The following is an 18782-nucleotide window of genomic DNA, read 5'->3' on the forward strand; positions in this document are numbered from 1 at the left end:
TTTTGGGGCATTTCCTGTCACGGGCGCTAGGCCTACCCACACAAGTGAGGTATCATTTGTATCTGGTGACTTGGGGGAACGCTGGGTGGAAGGAAATTTGTGGCTCCTCTCAGATTCCAGAACTTTCTGTCACTGAAATGTGAGGAAAATGTGTTTTTTTAGCCACATTTTGAGGTTTGCAAAGTATTCTGGGTAACAGAACCTGGTCAGAGCCCCACAAGTCACCCCTTCTTGGATTCCCCTAGGTCTCTAGTTTTCATAAATGCACAGGTTTGGTAGGTTTCCCTAGGTGCCGGCTGAGCTAGAGGCCAAAATCTACAGGTAGGCCCTTTGCAAAAGAACACCTCCGTTTTCTTTTAAAAAATGTGATGTGTCCCTGTTGTGTTTTGGGGCATTTCCTGTCACGGGCGCTAGGCCTACCCACACAAGTGAGGTATCATTTTTATCGGGAGACTTGGGGGAACGCTGGGTGGAAGGAAATTTGTGGCTCCTCTCAGATTCCCGACCTTTCTGTCACCGAAATGTGAGGAAAACGTGTTTTTTTAGCCAACTTTTGAGGTATGCAAAGGATTCTGGGTAAAAGAACCTGGTCAGAACCCCACAAGTCACCCCATCTTGGATTCCCCTAGGTCTCTACTTTTAGAAAATGCACAGGTTTGGTAGGTTTCCCTAGGTGCCGGCTGAGCTAGAGGCCAAAATCTACAGGTAGGCACTTTGCAAAAAAACACCTCTGTTTTCTGTCAAAAATTGTGATGTTCCACGTTGTGTTTTGGGGCATTTCCTGTCGTGGGCGCTAGGCCTACCCACACAAGTGAGGTATAATTTTTATCGGTAAACTTGGGGTAAAGCTGGGTGGAAGGAAATTTGTGGCTCCTCTCAGATTCCAGAACTTTCTGTCACCGAAATGTGAGGAAAATGTGTTTTTTTTAGCCAAATTTTGAGGTTTGCAAAGGATTCTGGGTAACAGAACCTGGTCAGAGCCCCACAAGTCACCCCATCTTGGATTCCCCTTGGTCTCTAGTTTGCAAAAATGCACAGCTTTGGTAGGTTTCCCTAGGTGCCGGCTGAGCTAGAGGCCAAAATCTACAGGTAGGCACTTTGCAAAAAAACACCTCTGTTTTCTGTCAAAAATTGTGATGTGTCCACGTTGTGTTTTGGGGCATGTCCTGTCACGGGCGCTAGGCCTACCCACACAAGTGAGGTATCATTTTTATCTGGTGACTTGGGGGAACGCTGGGTGGAAGGAAATTTGTGGCTCCTCTCAGATTCCCGACCTTTCTGTCACCAAAATGTGAGGAAAACGTGTTTTTTTAGCCGAGGTTTGCAAAGGATTCTGGGTAAAAGGACCTGGTCAGAGCCCCACAGGTCACCCCATCTTGGATTCCCCTAGGTCTCTACTTTTAAAAAATGCACAGGTTTGGTAGGTTTCCCTAGGTGCCGGCTGAGCTAGAGGCCAAAATCTACATGTTGACACTTTGCAAAAAACACCTCTGTTTTCTGTCAAAAATTGTGATGTGTCCACATTGTGTTTTGGGGCATTTCCTGTCGCGGGCGCTAGGCCTACCCACACAAGTGAGGTATCATTTTTATCGGTAAACTTGGGGTAAAGCTGGGTGGAAGGAAATTTGTGGCTCCTCTCAGATTCCAGAACTTTCTGTCACCGAAATGTGAGGAAAATGTGTTTTTTTTAGCCAAATTTTGAGGTTTGCAAAGGATTCTGGGTAACAGAACCTGGTCAGAGCCCCACAAGTCACCCCATCTTGGATTCCCCTTCGTCTCTAGTTTGCAAAAATGCACAGCTTTGGTAGGTTTCCCTAGGTGCCGGCTGAGCTAGAGGCCAAAATCTACAGGTAGGCACTTTGCAAAAAAACACCTCTGTTTTCTGTCAAAAATTGTGATGTGTCCACGTTGTGTTTTGGGGCATTTCCTGTCACGGGCGCTAGGCCTACCCACACAAGTGAGGTATAATTTTTATCTGGTGACTTGGGGGAACGCTGGGTGGAAGGAAATTTGTGGCTGCTCTCAGATTCCCGACCTTTCTGTCACCGAAATGTGAGGAAAACATGTTTTTTTAGCCGAGGTTTGCAAAGGATTCTGGGTAAAAGAACCTGGTCAGAGCCCCACAAGTCACCCCATCTTGGATTCCCCTAGGTCTCTACTTTTAAAAAATGCACAGGTTTGGTAGGTTTCCCTAGGTGCCGGCTGAGCTAGAGGCCAAAATCTACATGTTGACACTTTGCAAAAAACACCTCTGTTTTCTGTCAAAAATTGTGATGTGTCTACATTGTGTTTTGGGGCATTTCCTGTCGCGGGCGCTAGGCCTACCCACACAAGTGAGGTATCATTTTTATCGGTAAACTTGGGGTAAAGCTGGGTGGAAGGAAATTTGTGGCTCCTCTCAGATTCCAGAACTTTCTGTCACCGAAATGTGAGGAAAATGTGTTTTATTTAGCCAAATTTTGAGGTTTGCAAAGGATTCTGGGTAACAGAACCTGGTCAGAGCCCCACAAGTCACCCCATCTTGGATTCCCCTTCGTCTCTAGTTTGCAAAAATGCACAGCTTTGGTAGGTTTCCCTAGGTGCCGGCTGAGCTAGAGGCCAAAATCTACAGGTAGGCACTTTGCAAAAAAACACCTCTGTTTTCTGTCAAAAATTGTGATGTGTCCACGTTGTGTTTTGGGGCATTTCCTGTCGCGGGCGCTAGGCCTACCCACACAAGTGAGGTATCATTTTTATCTGGTGACTTGGGGGAACGCTGGGTGGAAGGATATTTGTGGCTCCTCTCAGATTTCAGAACTTTCTGTCACTGAAATGTGAGGAAAATTTGTTTTTTTAGCCAAATTTTGAGGTTTGCAAAGGATTCTGGGTAACAGAACCTGGTCAGAGCCCCACAAGTCACCTCATCTTGGATTCCCCTTGGTCTCTAGTTTGCAAAAATGCACAGGTTTGGTAGGTTTCCCTAGGTGCCGGCTGAGCTAGAGGCCAAAATCTACAGGTAGGCACTTTGCAAAAAAACACCTCTGTTTTCTGTCAAAAATTGTGATGTGTCCACGTTGTGTTTTGGGGCATTTCCTGTCACGGGCGCTAGGCCTACCCACACAAGTGAGGTATCATTTGTATCTGGTGACTTGGGGGAACGCTGGGTGGAAGGAAATTTGTGGCTCCTCTCAGATTCCAGAACTTTCTGTCACTGAAATGTGAGGAAAATGTGTTTTTTTAGCCACATTTTGAGGTTTGCAGAGTATTCTGGGTAACAGAACCTGGTCAGAGCCCCACAAGTCACCCCTTCTTGGATTCCCCTAGGTCTCTAGTTTTCATAAATGCACAGGTTTGGTAGGTTTCCCTAGGTGCCGGCAGAGCTAGAGGCCAAAATCTACAGGTAGGCACTTTGCAAAAAACACCTCTGTTTTCTGTCAAAAATTGTGATGTGTCCATATTGTGTTTTGGGGCATTTCCTGTCACGGGCGCTAGGCCTACCCACACAAGTGAGGTATCATTTTTATCTGGTGACGTGGGGGAACGCTGGGTGGAAGGAAATTTGTGACTCCTCTCAGATTCCCGACCTTTCTGACACTGAAATGTGAGGAAAATGTGTTTTTTTAGCCAAATTTTGAGGTTTGCAAAGGATTCTGGGTAACAGAACCTGGTCAGAGCCCCACAAGTCACCCCTTCTTGGATTCCCCTAGGTCTCTAGTTTTCAAAAATGCACAGGTTTGGTAGGTTTCCCTAGGTGCCGGCTGAGCTAGAGGCCAAAATCTACAGGTAGGCACTTTGCAAAAAAACACCTATGTTTTCTGTCAAAAATTGTGATGTGTCCACGTTGTGTTTTGGGGCATTTCCTGTCGCGGGCGCTAGGCCTACCCACACAAGTGAGGTATCATTTTTATCGGTAAACTTGGGGTAAAGCTGGGTGGAAGGAAATTTGTGGCTCCTCTCAGATTCCAGAACTTTCTGTCACCGAAATGTGAGGAAAATGTGTTTTTTTTAGCCAAATTTTGAGGTTTGCAAAGGATTCTGGGTAACAGAACCTGGTCAGAGCCCCACAAGTCACCCCATCTTGGATTCCCCTTCGTCTCTAGTTTGCAAAAATGCACAGCTTTGGTAGGTTTCCCTAGGTGCCGGCTGAGCTAGAGGCCAAAATCTACAGGTAGGCACTTTGCAAAAAAACACCTCTGTTTTCTGTCAAAAATTGTGATGTGTCCATGTTGTGTTTTGGGGCATTTCCTGTCGCGGGCGCTAGGCCTACCCACACAAGTGAGGTATCATTTTTATCTGGTGACTTGGGGGAACGCTGGGTGGAAGGATATTTGTGGCTCCTCTCAGATTCCAGAACTTTCTGTCACTGAAATGTGAGGAAAATGTGTTTTTTTAGCCAAATTTTGAGGTTTGCAAAGGATTCTGGGTAACAGAACCTGGTCAGAGCCCCACAAGTCACCTCATCTTGGATTCCCCTTGGTCTCTAGTTTGCAAAAATGCACAGGTTTGGTAGGTTTCCCTAGGTGCCGGCTGAGCTAGAGGCCAAAATCTACAGGTAGGTACTTTGCAAAAAAACACCTCTGTTTTCTGTCAAAAATTGTGATGTGTCCACGTTGTGTTTTGGGGCATTTCCTGTCACGGGCGGTAGGCCTACCCACACAAGTGAGGTATCATTTGTATCTGGTGACTTGGGGGAACGCTGGGTGGAAGGAAATTTGTGGCTCCTCTCAGATTCCAGAACTTTCTGTCACTGAAATGTGAGGAAAATGTGTTTTTTTAGCCACATTTTGAGGTTTGCAAAGTATTCTGGGTAACAGAACCTGGTCAGAGCCCCACAAGTCACCCCTTCTTGGATTCCCCTAGGTCTCTAGTTTTCATAAATGCACAGGTTTGGTAGGTTTCCCTGGGTGCCGGCTGAGCTAGAGGCCAAAATCTACAGGTAGGCCCTTTGCAAAAGAACACCTCCGTTTTCTTTAAAATAATTTGATGTGTCCCTGTTGTGTTTTGGCGCATTTCCTGTCACGGGCGCTAGGCCTACCCACACAAGTGAGGTATCATTTTTATCGGGAGACTTGGGGGAACGCTGGGTGGAAGGAAATTTGTGGCTCCTCTCAGATTCCCGACCTTTCTGTCACCGAAATGTGAGGAAAACGTGTTTTTTTAGCCAACTTTTGAGGTTTGCAAAGGATTCTGGGTAAAAGAACCTGGTCAGAACCCCACAAGTCATCCCATCTTGGATTCCCCTAGGTCTCTACTTTTAGAAAATGCACAGGTTTGGTAGGTTTCCCTAGGTGCCGGCTGAGCTAGAGGCCAAAATCTACAGGTAGGCACTTTGCAAAAAACACCTCTGTTTTCTGTCAAAAATTGTGATGTGTCCATATTGTGTTTTGGGGCATTTCCTGTCACGGGCGTTAGGCCTACCCACACAAGTGAGGTATCATTTTTATCTGGTGACGTGGGGGAACGCTGGGTGGAAGGAAATTTGTGACTCCTCTCAGATTCCCGACCTTTCTGACACTGAAATGTGAGGAAAATGTGTTTTTTTAGCCAAATTTTGAGGTTTGCAAAGGATTCTGGGTAACAGAACCTGGTCAGAGCCCCACAAGTCACCCCTTCTTGGATTCCCCTAGGTCTCTAGTTTTCAAAAATGCACAGGTTTGATAGGTTTCCCTAGGTGCGGGCTGAGCTAGAGGCCAAAATCTACAGGTAGGCACTTTGCAAAAAAACACCTATGTTTTCTGTCAAAAATTGTGATGTGTCCACGTTGTGTTTTGGGGCATTTCCTGTCGCGGGCGCTAGGCCTACCCACACAAGTGAGGTATCATTTTTATCGGTAAACTTGGGGTAAAGCTGGGTGGAAGGAAATTTGTGGCTCCTCTCAGATTCCAGAACTTTCTGTCACCGAAATGTGAGGAAAATGTGTTTTTTTTAGCCAAATTTTGAGGTTTGCAAAGGATTCTGGGTAACAGAACCTGGTCAGAGCCCCACAAGTCACCCCATCTTGGATTCCCCTTGGTCTCTAGTTTGCAAAAATGCACAGCTTTGGTAGGTTTCCCTAGGTGCCGGCTGAGCTAGAGGCCAAAATCTACAGGTAGGCACTTTGCAAAAAAACACCTCTGTTTTCTGTCAAAAATTGTGATGTGTCCACGTTGTGTTTTGGGGCATTTCCTGTCACGGGCGCTAGGCCTACCCACACAAGTGAGGTATCATTTGTATCTGGTGACTTGGGGGAACGCTGGGTGGAAGGAAATTTGTGGCTCCTCTCAGATTCCAGAACTTTCTGTCACTGAAATGTGAGGAAAATGTGTGTTTTTAGCCACATTTTGAGGTTTGCAGAGTATTCTGGGTAACAGAACCTGGTCAGAGCCCCACAAGTCACCCCTTCTTGGATTCCCCTAGGTCTCTAGTTTTCATAAATGCACAGGTTTGGTAGGTTTCCCTAGGTGCCGGCAGAGCTAGAGGCCAAAATCTACAGGTAGGCACTTTGCAAAAAACACCTCTGTTTTCTGTCAAAAATTGTGATGTGTCCATATTGTGTTTTGGGGCATTTCCTGTCACGGGCGCTAGGCCTACCCACACAAGTGAGGTATCATTTTTATCTGGTGACGTGGGGGAACGCTGGGTGGAAGGAAATTTGTGACTCCTCTCAGATTCCCGACCTTTCTGACACTGAAATGTGAGGAAAATGTGTTTTTTTAGCCAAATTTTGAGGTTTGCAAAGGATTCTGGGTAACAGAACCTGGTCAGAGCCCCACAAGTCACCCCTTCTTGGATTCCCCTAGGTCTCTAGTTTTCAAAAATGCACAGGTTTGGTAGGTTTCCCTAGGTGCCGGCTGAGCTAGAGGCCAAAATCTACAGGTAGGCACTTTGCAAAAAAACACCTATGTTTTCTGTCAAAAATTGTGATGTGTCCACGTTGTGTTTTGGGGCATTTCCTGTCGCGGGCGCTAGGCCTACCCACACAAGTGAGGTATCATTTTTATCGGTAAACTTGGGGTAAAGCTGGGTGGAAGGAAATTTGTGGCTCCTCTCAGATTCCAGAACTTTCTGTCACCGAAATGTGAGGAAAATGTGTTTTTTTTAGCCAAATTTTGAGGTTTGCAAAGGATTCTGGGTAACAGAACCTGGTCAGAGCCCCACAAGTCACCCCATCTTGGATTCCCCTTCGTCTCTAGTTTGCAAAAATGCACAGCTTTGGTAGGTTTCCCTAGGTGCCGGCTGAGCTAGAGGCCAAAATCTACAGGTAGGCACTTTGCAAAAAAACACCTCTGTTTTCTGTCAAAAATTGTGATGTGTCCATGTTGTGTTTTGGGGCATTTCCTGTCGCGGGCGCTAGGCCTACCCACACAAGTGAGGTATCATTTTTATCTGGTGACTTGGGGGAACGCTGGGTGGAAGGATATTTGTGGCTCCTCTCAGATTCCAGAACTTTCTGTCACTGAAATGTGAGGAAAATGTGTTTTTTTAGCCAAATTTTGAGGTTTGCAAAGGATTCTGGGTAACAGAACCTGGTCAGAGCCCCACAAGTCACCTCATCTTGGATTCCCCTTGGTCTCTAGTTTGCAAAAATGCACAGGTTTGGTAGGTTTCCCTAGGTGCCGGCTGAGCTAGAGGCCAAAATCTACAGGTAGGTACTTTGCAAAAAAACACCTCTGTTTTCTGTCAAAAATTGTGATGTGTCCACGTTGTGTTTTGGGGCATTTCCTGTCACGGGCGGTAGGCCTACCCACACAAGTGAGGTATCATTTGTATCTGGTGACTTGGGGGAACGCTGGGTGGAAGGAAATTTGTGGCTCCTCTCAGATTCCAGAACTTTCTGTCACTGAAATGTGAGGAAAGTGTGTTTTTTTAGCCACATTTTGAGGTTTGCAAAGTATTCTGGGTAACAGAACCTGGTCAGAGCCCCACAAGTCACCCCTTCTTGGATTCCCCTAGGTCTCTAGTTTTCATAAATGCACAGGTTTGGTAGGTTTCCCTGGGTGCCGGCTGAGCTAGAGGCCAAAATCTACAGGTAGGCCCTTTGCAAAAGAACACCTCCGTTTTCTTTAAAATAATTTGATGTGTCCCTGTTGTGTTTTGGCGCATTTCCTGTCACGGGCGCTAGGCCTACCCACACAAGTGAGGTATCATTTTTATCGGGAGACTTGGGGGAACGCTGGGTGGAAGGAAATTTGTGGCTCCTCTCAGATTCCCGACCTTTCTGTCACCGAAATGTGAGGAAAACGTGTTTTTTTAGCCAACTTTTGAGGTTTGCAAAGGATTCTGGGTAAAAGAACCTGGTCAGAACCCCACAAGTCATCCCATCTTGGATTCCCCTAGGTCTCTACTTTTAGAAAATGCACAGGTTTGGTAGGTTTCCCTAGGTGCCGGCTGAGCTAGAGGCCAAAATCTACAGGTAGGCACTTTGCAAAAAACACCTCTGTTTTCTGTCAAAAATTGTGATGTGTCCATATTGTGTTTTGGGGCATTTCCTGTCACGGGCGTTAGGCCTACCCACACAAGTGAGGTATCATTTTTATCTGGTGACGTGGGGGAACGCTGGGTGGAAGGAAATTTGTGACTCCTCTCAGATTCCCGACCTTTCTGACACTGAAATGTGAGGAAAATGTGTTTTTTTAGCCAAATTTTGAGGTTTGCAAAGGATTCTGGGTAACAGAACCTGGTCAGAGCCCCACAAGTCACCCCTTCTTGGATTCCCCTAGGTCTCTAGTTTTCAAAAATGCACAGGTTTGTTAGGTTTCCCTAGGTGCGGGCTGAGCTAGAGGCCAAAATCTACAGGTAGGCACTTTGCAAAAAAACACCTATGTTTTCTGTCAAAAATTGTGATGTGTCCACGTTGTGTTTTGGGGCATTTCCTGTCGCGGGCGCTAGGCCTACCCACACAAGTGAGGTATCATTTTTATCGGTAAACTTGGGGTAAAGCTGGGTGGAAGGAAATTTGTGGCTCCTCTCAGATTCCAGAACTTTCTGTCACCGAAATGTGAGGAAAATGTGTTTTTTTTAGCCAAATTTTGAGGTTTGCAAAGGATTCTGGGTAACAGAACCTGGTCAGAGCCCCACAAGTCACCCCATCTTGGATTCCCCTTGGTCTCTAGTTTGCAAAAATGCACAGCTTTGGTAGGTTTCCCTAGGTGCCGGCTGAGCTAGAGGCCAAAATCTACAGGTAGGCACTTTGCAAAAAAACACCTCTGTTTTCTGTCAAAAATTGTGATGTGTCCACGTTGTGTTTTGGGGCATTTCCTGTCACGGGCGCTAGGCCTACCCACACAAGTGAGGTATCATTTTTATCTGGTGACTTGGGGGAACGCTGGGTGGAAGGAAATTTGTGGCTCCTCTCAGATTCCCGACTTTTCTGTCACCGAAATGTGAGGAAAACGTGTTTTTTTAGCCGAGGTTTGCAAAGGATTCTGGGTAAAAGAACCTGGTCAGAGCCCCACAAGTCACCCCATCTTGGATTCCCCTAGGTCTCTACTTTTAAAAAATGCACAGGTTTGGTAGGTTTCACTAGGTGCCGGCTGAGCTAGAGGCCAAAATCTACATGTTGACACTTTGCAAAAAACACCTCTGTTTTCTGTCAAAAATTGTGATGTGTCCACATTGTGTTTTGGGGCATTTCCTGTCGCTGGCGCTAGGCCTACCCACACAAGTGAGGTATCATTTTTATCGGTAAACTTGGGGTAAAGCTGGGTGGAAGGAAATTTGTGGCTCCTCTCAGATTCCAGAACTTTCTGTCACCGAAATGTGAGGAAAATGTGTTTTTTTTAGCCAAATTTTGAGGTTTGCAAAGGATTCTGGGTAACAGAACCTGGTTAGATCCCCACAAGTCACCCCATCTTGGATTCCCCTTTGTCTCTAGTTTGCAAAAATGCACAGCTTTGGTAGGTTTCCCTAGGTGCCGGCTGAGCTAGAGGCCAAAATCTACAGGTAGGCACTTTGCAAAAAAACACCTCTGTTTTCTGTCAAAAATTGTGATGTGTCCACGTTGTGTTTTGGGGCATTTCCTGTCGCGGGCGCTAGGCCTACCCACACAAGTGAGGTATCATTTTTATCTGGTGACTTGGGGGAACGCTGGGTGGAAGGAAATTTGTGGCTCCTCTCAGATTCCAGAACTTTCTGTCACTGAAATGTGAGGAAAATTTGTTTTATTAGCCAAATTTTGAGGTTTGCAAAGGATTCTGGGTAACAGAACCTGGTCAGAGCCCCACAAGTCACCTCATCTTGGATTCCTCTTGGTCTCTAGTTTGCAAAAATGCACAGGTTTGGTAGGTTTCCCTAGGTGCCGGCTGAGCTAGAGGCCAAAATCTACAGGTAGGCACTTTGCAAAAAAACACCTCTGTTTTCTGTCAAAAATTGTGATGTGTCCACGTTGTGTTTTGGGGCATTTCCTGTCACGGGCGCTAGGCCTACCCACACAAGTGAGGTATCATTTGTATCTGGTGACTTGGGGGAACGCTGGGTGGAAGGAAATTTGTGGCTCCTCTCAGATTCCAGAACTTTCTGTCACTGAAATGTGAGGAAAATGTGTTTTTTTAGCCACATTTTGAGGTTTGCAAAGTATTCTGGGTAACAGAACCTGGTCAGAGCCCCACAAGTCACCCCTTCTTGGATTCCCCTAGGTCTCTAGTTTTCATAAATGCACAGGTTTGGTAGGTTTCTCTAGGTGCCGGCTGAGCTAGAGGCCAAAATCTACAGGTAGGCCCTTTGCAAAAGAACACCTCTGTTTTCTTTAAAAAAATGTGATGTGTCCCTGTTGTGTTTTGGGGCATTTCCTGTCACGGGCGCTAGGCCTACCCACACAAGTGAGGTATCATTTTTATCAGGAGACTTGGGGGAACGCTGGGTGGAAGGAAATTTGTGGCTCCTCTCAGATTCCCGACCTTTCTGTCACCGAAATGTGAGGAAAACGTGTTTTTTTAGCCAATTTTTGAGGTTTGCAAAGGATTCTGGGTAAAAGATCCTGGTCAGAACCCCACAAGTCACCCCATCTTGGATTCCCCTAGGTCTCTACTTTTAGAAAATACACAGGTTTGGTAGGTTTCCCTAGGTGCCGGCTGAGCTAGAGGCCAAAATCTACAGGTAGGCACTTTGCAAAAAACACCTCTGTTTTCTGTCAAAAATTGTGATGTGTCCATATTGTGTTTTGGGGCATTTCCTGTCACGGGCGCTAGGCCTACCCACACAAGTGAGGTATCATTTTTATCTGGTGACGTGGGGGAACGCTGGGTGGAAGGAAATTTGTGTCTCCTCTCAGATTCCCGACCTTTCTGTCACCGAAATGTGAGGAAAATGTGTTTTTTTTAGCCAAATTTTGAGGTTTGCAAAGGATTCTGGGTAACAGAACCTGGTCAGAGCCCCACAAGTCACCCCATCTTGGATTCCCCTTTGTCTCTAGTTTGCAAAAATGCACAGCTTTGGTAGGTTTCCCTAGGTGCCGGCTGAGCTAGAGGCCAAAATCTACATGTTGACACTTTGCAAAAAACACCTCTGTTTTCTGTCAAAAATTGTGATGTGTCCACATTGTGTTTTGGGGCATTTCCTGTCGCGGGCGCTAGGCCTACCCACACAAGTGAGGTATCATTTTTATCGGTAAACTTGGGGTAAAGCTGGGTGGAAGGAAATTTGTGGCTCCTCTCAGATTCCAGAACTTTCTGTCACCGAAATGTGAGGAAAATGTGTTTTTTTTTAGCCAAATTTTGAGGTTTGCAAAGGATTCTGGGTAACAGAACCTGGTCAGAGCCCCACAAGTCACCCCATCTTGGATTCCCCTTCGTCTCTAGTTTGCAAAAATGCACAGCTTTGGTAGGTTTCCCTAGGTGCCGGCTGAGCTAGAGGCCAAAATCTACAGGTGGGCACTTTGCAAAAAAACACCTCTGTTTTCTGTCAAAAATTGTGATGTGTCCACGTTGTGTTTTGGGGCATTTCCTGTCGCGGGCGCTAGGCCTACCCACACAAGTGAGGTATCATTTTTATCGGGAGACTTGGGGGAACGCTGGGTGGAAGGAAATTTGTGGCTCCTGTCAGATTCCCGACCTTTCTGTCACCGAAATGTGAGGAAAACGTGTTTTTTTAGCCAATTTTTGAGGTTTGCAAAGGATTCTGGGTAAAAGAACCTGGTCAGAACCTCACAAGTCACCCCTTCTTGGATTCCCCTAGGTCTCTACTTTTAGAAAATGCACAGGTTTGGTAGGTTTCCCTAGGTGCCGGCTGAGCTAGAGGCCAAAATCTACAGGTAGGCACTTTGCAAAAAACACCTCTGTTTTCTGTCAAAAATTGTGATGTGTCCATATTGTGTTTTGGGGCATTTCCTGTCACGGGCGCTAAGCCTACCCACACAAGTGAGGTATCATTTTTATCTGGTGACGTGGGGGAACGCTGGGTGGAAGGAAATTTGTGGCTCCTCTCAGATTCCCGACCTTTCTGACACTGAAATGTGAGGAAAATGTGTTTTTTTAGCCAAATTGTGAGGTTTGCAAAGGATTCTGGGTAACAGAACCTGGTCAGAGCCCCACAAGTCACCCCTTCTTGGATTCCCCTAGGTCTCTAGTTTTCAAAAATGCACAGGTTTGGTAGGTTTCCCTAGGTGCCAGCTGAGCTAGAGGCCAAAATCTACAGGTAGGCACTTTGCAAAAAAACACCTCTGTTTTCTGTCAAAAATTGTGATGTGTCCACGTTGTGTTTTGGGGCATTTCCTGTCACGGGCGCTAGGCCTACCCACACAAGTGAGGTATCATTTGTATCTGGTGACTTGGGGGAACGCTGGGTGGAAGGAAATTTGTGGCTCCTCTCAGATTCCAGAACTTTCTGTCACTGAAATGTGAGGAAAATGTGTTTTTTTAGCCACATTTTGAGGTTTGCAAAGTATTCTGGGTAACAGAACCTGGTCAGAGCCCCACAAGTCACCCCTTCTTGGATTCCCCTAGGTCTCTAGTTTTCATAAATGCACAGGTTTGGTAGGTTTCCCTAGGTGCCGGCTGAGCTAGAGGCCAAAATCTACAGGTAGGCCCTTTGCAAAAGAACACCTCCGTTTTCTTTAAAAAAATGTGATGTGTCCCTGTTGTGTTTTGGGGCATTTCCTGTCACGGGCGCTAGGCCTACCCACACAAGTGAGGTATCATTTTTATCGGGAGACTTGGGGGAACGCTGGGTGGAAGGAAATTTGTGGCTCCTCTCAGATTCCCGACCTTTCTGTCACCGAAATGTGAGGAAAACGTGTTTTTTTAGTCAACTTTTGAGGTTTGCAAAGGATTCTGGGTAAAAGAACCTGGTCAGAACCCCACAAGTCACCCCATCTTGGATTCCCCTAGGTCTCTACTTTTAGAAAATGCACAGGTTTGGTAGGTTTCCCTAGGTGCCGGCTGAGCTAGAGGCCAAAATCTACAGGTAGGCACTTTGCAAAAAAACACCTCTGTTTTCTGTCAAAAATTGTGATGTTCCACGTTGTGTTTTGGGGCATTTCCTGTCGCGGGCGCTAGGCCTACCCACACAAGTGAGGTATCATTTTTATCGGTAAACTTGGGGTAAAGCTGGGTGGAAGGAAATTTGTGGCTCCTCTCAGATTCCAGAACTTTCTGTCACCGAAATGTGAAGAAAATGTGTTTTTTTTAGCCAAATTTTGAGGTTTGCAAAGGATTCTGGGTAACAGAACCTGGTCAGAGCCCCACAAGTCACCCCATCTTGGATTCCCCTTGGTCTCTAGTTTGCAAAAATGCACAGCTTTGGTAGGTTTCCCTAGGTGCCGGCTGAGCTAGAGGCCAAAATCTACAGGTAGGCACTTTGCAAAAAAACACCTCTGTTTTCTGTCAAAAATTGTGATGTGTCCACGTTGTGTTTTGGGGCATGTCCTGTCACGGGCGCTAGGCCTACCCACACAAGTGAGGTATCATTTTTATCTGGTGACTTGGGGGAACGCTGGGTGGAAGGAAATTTGTGGCTCCTCTCAGATTCCCGACCTTTCTGTCACCAAAATGTGAGGAAAACGTGTTTTTTTAGCCGAGGTTTGCAAGGGATTCTGGGTAAAAGGACCTGGTCAGAGCCCCACAAGTCACCCCATCTTGGATTCCCCTAGGTCTCTACTTTTAAAAAATGCACAGGTTTGGTAGGTTTCCCTAGGTGCCGGCTGAGCTAGAGGCCAAAATCTACATGTTGACACTTTGCAAAAAACACCTCTGTTTTCTGTAAAAAATTGTGATGTGTCCACATTGTGTTTTGGGGCATTTCCTGTCGCGGGCGCTAGGCCTACCCACACAAGTGAGGTATCATTTTTATCGGTAAAGCTGGGTGGAAGGAAATTTGTGGCTCCTCTCAGATTCCAGAACTTTCTGTCACCGAAATGTGAGGAAAATGTGTTTTTTTTAGCCAAATTTTGAGGTTTGCAAAGGATTCTGGGTAACAGAACCTGGTCAGAGCCCCACAAGTCACCCCATCTTGGATTCCCCTTCGTCTCTAGTTTGCAAAAATGCACAGCTTTGGTAGGTTTCCCTAGGTGCCGGCTGAGCTAGAGGCCAAAATCTACAGGTAGGCACTTTGCAAAAAAACACCTCTGTTTTCTGTCAAAAATTGTGATGTGTCCACGTTGTGTTTTGGGGCATTTCCTGTCACGGGCGCTAGGCCTACCCACACAAGTGAGGTATAATTTTTATCTGGTGACTTGGGGGAACGCTGGGTGGAAGGAAATTTGTGGCTGCTCTCAGATTCCCGACCTTTCTGTCACCGAAATGTGAGGAAAACGTGTTTTTTTAGCCGAGGTTTGCAAAGGATTCTGGGTAAAAGAACCTGGTCAGAGCCCCACAAGTCACCCCATCTTGGATTCCCCTAGGTCTCTACTTTTAAAAAATGCACAGGTTTGGTAGGTTTCCCTAGGTGCCGGCTGAGCTAGAGGCAAAAATCTACATGTTGACACTTTGCAAAAAACACCTCTGTTTTCTGTCAAAAATTGTGATGTGTCCACATTGTGTTTTGGGGCATTTCCTGTCGCGGGCGCTAGGCCTACCCACACAAGTGAGGTATCATTTTTATCGGTAAACTTGGGGTAAAACTGGGTGGAAGGAAATTTGTGGCTCCTCTCAGATTCCAGAACTTTCTGTCACCGAAATGTGAGGAAAATGTGTTTTTTTTAGCCAAATTTTGAGGTTTGCAAAGGATTCTGGGTAACAGAACCTGGTCAGAGCCCCACAAGTCACCCCATCTTGGATTCCCCTTCGTCTCTAGTTTGCAAAAATGCACAGCTTTGGTAGGTTTCCCTAGGTGCCGGCTGAGCTAGAGGCCAAAATCTACAGGTAGGCACTTTGCAAAAAAACACCTCTGTTTTCTGTCAAAAATTGTGATGTGTCCACGTTGTGTTTTGGGGCATTTCCTGTCGCGGGCGCTAGGCCTACCCACACAAGTGAGGTATCATTTTTATCTGGTGACTTGGGGGAACGCTGGGTGGAAGGATATTTGTGGCTCCTCTCAGATTTCAGAACTTTCTGTCACTGAAATGTGAGGAAAATTTGTTTTTTTAGCCAAATTTTGAGGTTTGCAAAGGATTCTGGGTAACAGAACCTGGTCAGAGCCCCACAAGTCACCTCATCTTGGATTCCCCTTGGTCTCTAGTTTGCAAAAATGCACAGGTTTGGTAGGTTTCCCTAGGTGCCGGCTGAGCTAGAGGCCAAAATCTACAGGTAGGCACTTTGCAAAAAAACACCTCTGTTTTCTGTCAAAAATTGTGATGTGTCCACGTTGTGTTTTGGGGCATTTCCTGTCACGGGCGCTAGGCCTACCCACACAAGTGAGGTATCATTTGTATCTGGTGACTTGGGGGAATGCTGGGTGGAAGGAAATTTGTGGCTCCTCTCAGATTCCAGAACTTTCTGTCACTGAAATGTGAGGAAAATGTGTTTTTTTAGCCACATTTTGAGGTTTGCAAAGTATTCTGGGTAACAGAACCTGGTCAGAGCCCCACAAGTCACCCCTTCTTGGATTCCCCTAGGTCTCTAGTTTTCATAAATGCACAGGTTTGGTAGGTTTCCCTAGGTGCCGGCTGAGCTAGAGGCCAAAATCTACAGGTAGGCCCTTTGCAAAAGAACACCTCCGTTTTCTTTAAAAAAAATTGATGTGTCCCTGTTGTGTTTTGGGGCATTTCCTGTCACGGGCGCTAGGCCTACCCACACAAGTGAGGTATCATTTTTATCGGGAGACTTGGGGGAACGCTGGGTGGAAGGAAATGTGTGGCTCCTCTCAGATTCCCGACCTTTCTGTCACCGAAATGTGAGGAAAACGTGTTTTTTTAGCCAACTTTTGAGGTTTGCAAAGGATTCTGGGTAAAAGAACCTGGTCAGAACCCCACAAGTCATCCCATCTTGGATTCCCCTAGGTCTCTACTTTTAGAAAATGCACAGGTTTGGTAGGTTTCCCTAGGGGCCGGCTGAGCTAGAGGCCAAAATCTACAGGTAGGCACTTTGCAAAAAACACCTCTGTTTTCTGTCAAAAATTGTGATGTGTCCATATTGTGTTTTGGGGCATTTCCTGTCACGGGCGCTAGGCCTACCCACACAAGTGAGGTATCATTTTTATCTAGTGACGTGGGGGAACGCTGGGTGGAAGGAAATTTGTGACTCCTCTCAGATTCCCGACCTTTCTGACACTGAAATGTGAGGAAACTGTGTTTTTTTTAGCCAAATTTTGAGGTTTGCAAAGGATTCTGGGTAACAGAACCTGGTCAGAGCCCCACAAGTCACCCCTTCTTGGATTCCCCTAGGTCTCTAGTTTTCAAAAATGCACAGGTTTGGTAGGTTTCCCTAGGTGCCGGCTGAGCTAGAGGCCAAAATCTACAGGTAGGCACTTTGCAAAAAAACACCTATGTTTTCTGTCAAAAATTGTGATGTGTCCACGTTGTGTTTTGGGGCATTTCCTGTCGCGGGCGCTAGGCCTACCCACACAAGTGAGGTATCATTTTTATCGGTAAACTTGGGGTAAAGCTGGGTGGAAGGAAATTTGTGGCTCCTCTCAGATTCCAGAACTTTCTGTCACCGAAATGTGAGGAAAATGTGTTTTTTTTAGCCAAATTTTGAGGTTTGCAAAGGATTCTGGGTAACAGAACCTGGTCAGAGCCCCACAAGTCACCCCATCTTGGATTCCCCTTGGTCTCTAGTTTGCAAAAATGCACAGCTTTGGTAGGTTTCCCTAGGTGCCGGCTGAGCTAGAGGCCAAAATCTACAGGTAGGCACTTTGCAAAAAAACACCTCTGTTTTCTGTCAAAAATTGTGATGTGTCCACGTTGTGTTTTGGGGCATTTCCTGTCACGGGCGCTAGGCCTACCCACACAAGTGAGGTATCATTTTTATCTGGTGACTTGGGGGAACGCTGGGTGGAAGGAAATTTGTGGCTCCTCTCAGATTCCCGACCTTTCTGTCACCGAAATGTGAGGAAAACGTGTTTTTTTAGCCGGGGTTTGCAAAGGATTCTGGGTAAAAGGACCTGGTCAGAGCCCCACAAGTCACCCCATCTTGGATTCCCCTAGGTCTCTACTTTTAAAAAATGCACAGGTTTGGTAGGTTTCCCTAGGTGCCGGCTGAGCTAGAGGCCAAAATCTACATGTTGACACTTTGCAAAAAACACCTCTGTTTTCTGTCAAAAATTGTGATGTGTCCACATTGTGTTTTGGGGCATTTCGGGTCACGGGCGCTAGGCCTACCCACACAAGTGAGGTATCATTTTTATCGGTAAACTTGGGGTAAAGCTGGGTGGAAGGAAATTTGTGGCTCCTCTCAGATTCCAGAACTTTCTGTCACCGAAATGTGAGGAAAATGTGTTTTTTTTAGCCAAATTTTGAGGTTTGCAAAGGATTCTGGGTAACAGAACCTGGTCAGAGCCCCACAAGTCACCCCATCTTGGATTCCCCTTCGTCTCTAGTTTGCAAAAATGCACAGCTCTGGTAGGTTTCTCTAGGTGCCGGCTGAGCTAGTGGCCAAAATCTACAGGTAGGCACTTTGCAAAAAAACACCTCTGTTTTCTGTCAAAAATTGTGATGTGTCCACGTTGTGTTTTGGGGCATTTCCTGTCACGGGCGCTAGGCCTACCCACACAAGTGAGGTATCATTTGTATCTGGTGACTTGGGGGAATGCTGGGTGGAAGGAAATTTGTGGCTCCTCTCAGATTCCAGAACTTTCTGTCACTGAAATGTGAGGAAAATGTGTTTTTTTAGCCACATTTTGAGGTTTGCAAAGTATTCTGGGTAACAGAACCTGGTCAGAGCCCCACAAGTCACCCCTTCTTGGATTCCCCTAGGTCTCTAGTTTTCATAAATGCACAGGTTTGGTAGGTTTCCCTAGGTGCCGGCTGAGCTAGAGGCCAAAATCTACAGGTAGGCCCTTTGCAAAAGAACACCTCCGTTTTCTTTAAAAAAAATTGATGTGTCCCTGTTGTGTTTTGGGGCATTTCCTGTCACGGGCGCTAGGCCTACCCACACAAGTGAGGTATCATTTTTATCGGGAGACTTGGGGGAACGCTGGGTGGAAGGAAATGTGTGGCTCCTCTCAGATTCCCGACCTTTCTGTCACCGAAATGTGAGGAAAACGTGTTTTTTTAGCCAACTTTTGAGGTTTGCAAAGGATTCTGGGTAAAAGAACCTGGTCAGAACCCCACAAGTCATCCCATCTTGGATTCCCCTAGGTCTCTACTTTTAGAAAATGCACAGGTTTGGTAGGTTTCCCTAGGGGCCGGCTGAGCTAGAGGCCAAAATCTACAGGTAGGCACTTTGCAAAAAACACCTCTGTTTTCTGTCAAAAATTGTGATGTGTCCATATTGTGTTTTGGGGCATTTCCTGTC

The sequence above is a fragment of the Pleurodeles waltl genome, chromosome 4_1 (genome assembly GCF_031143425.1).
Source record: "Pleurodeles waltl isolate 20211129_DDA chromosome 4_1, aPleWal1.hap1.20221129, whole genome shotgun sequence".
NCBI lineage: Eukaryota > Metazoa > Chordata > Amphibia > Caudata > Salamandridae > Pleurodeles > Pleurodeles waltl.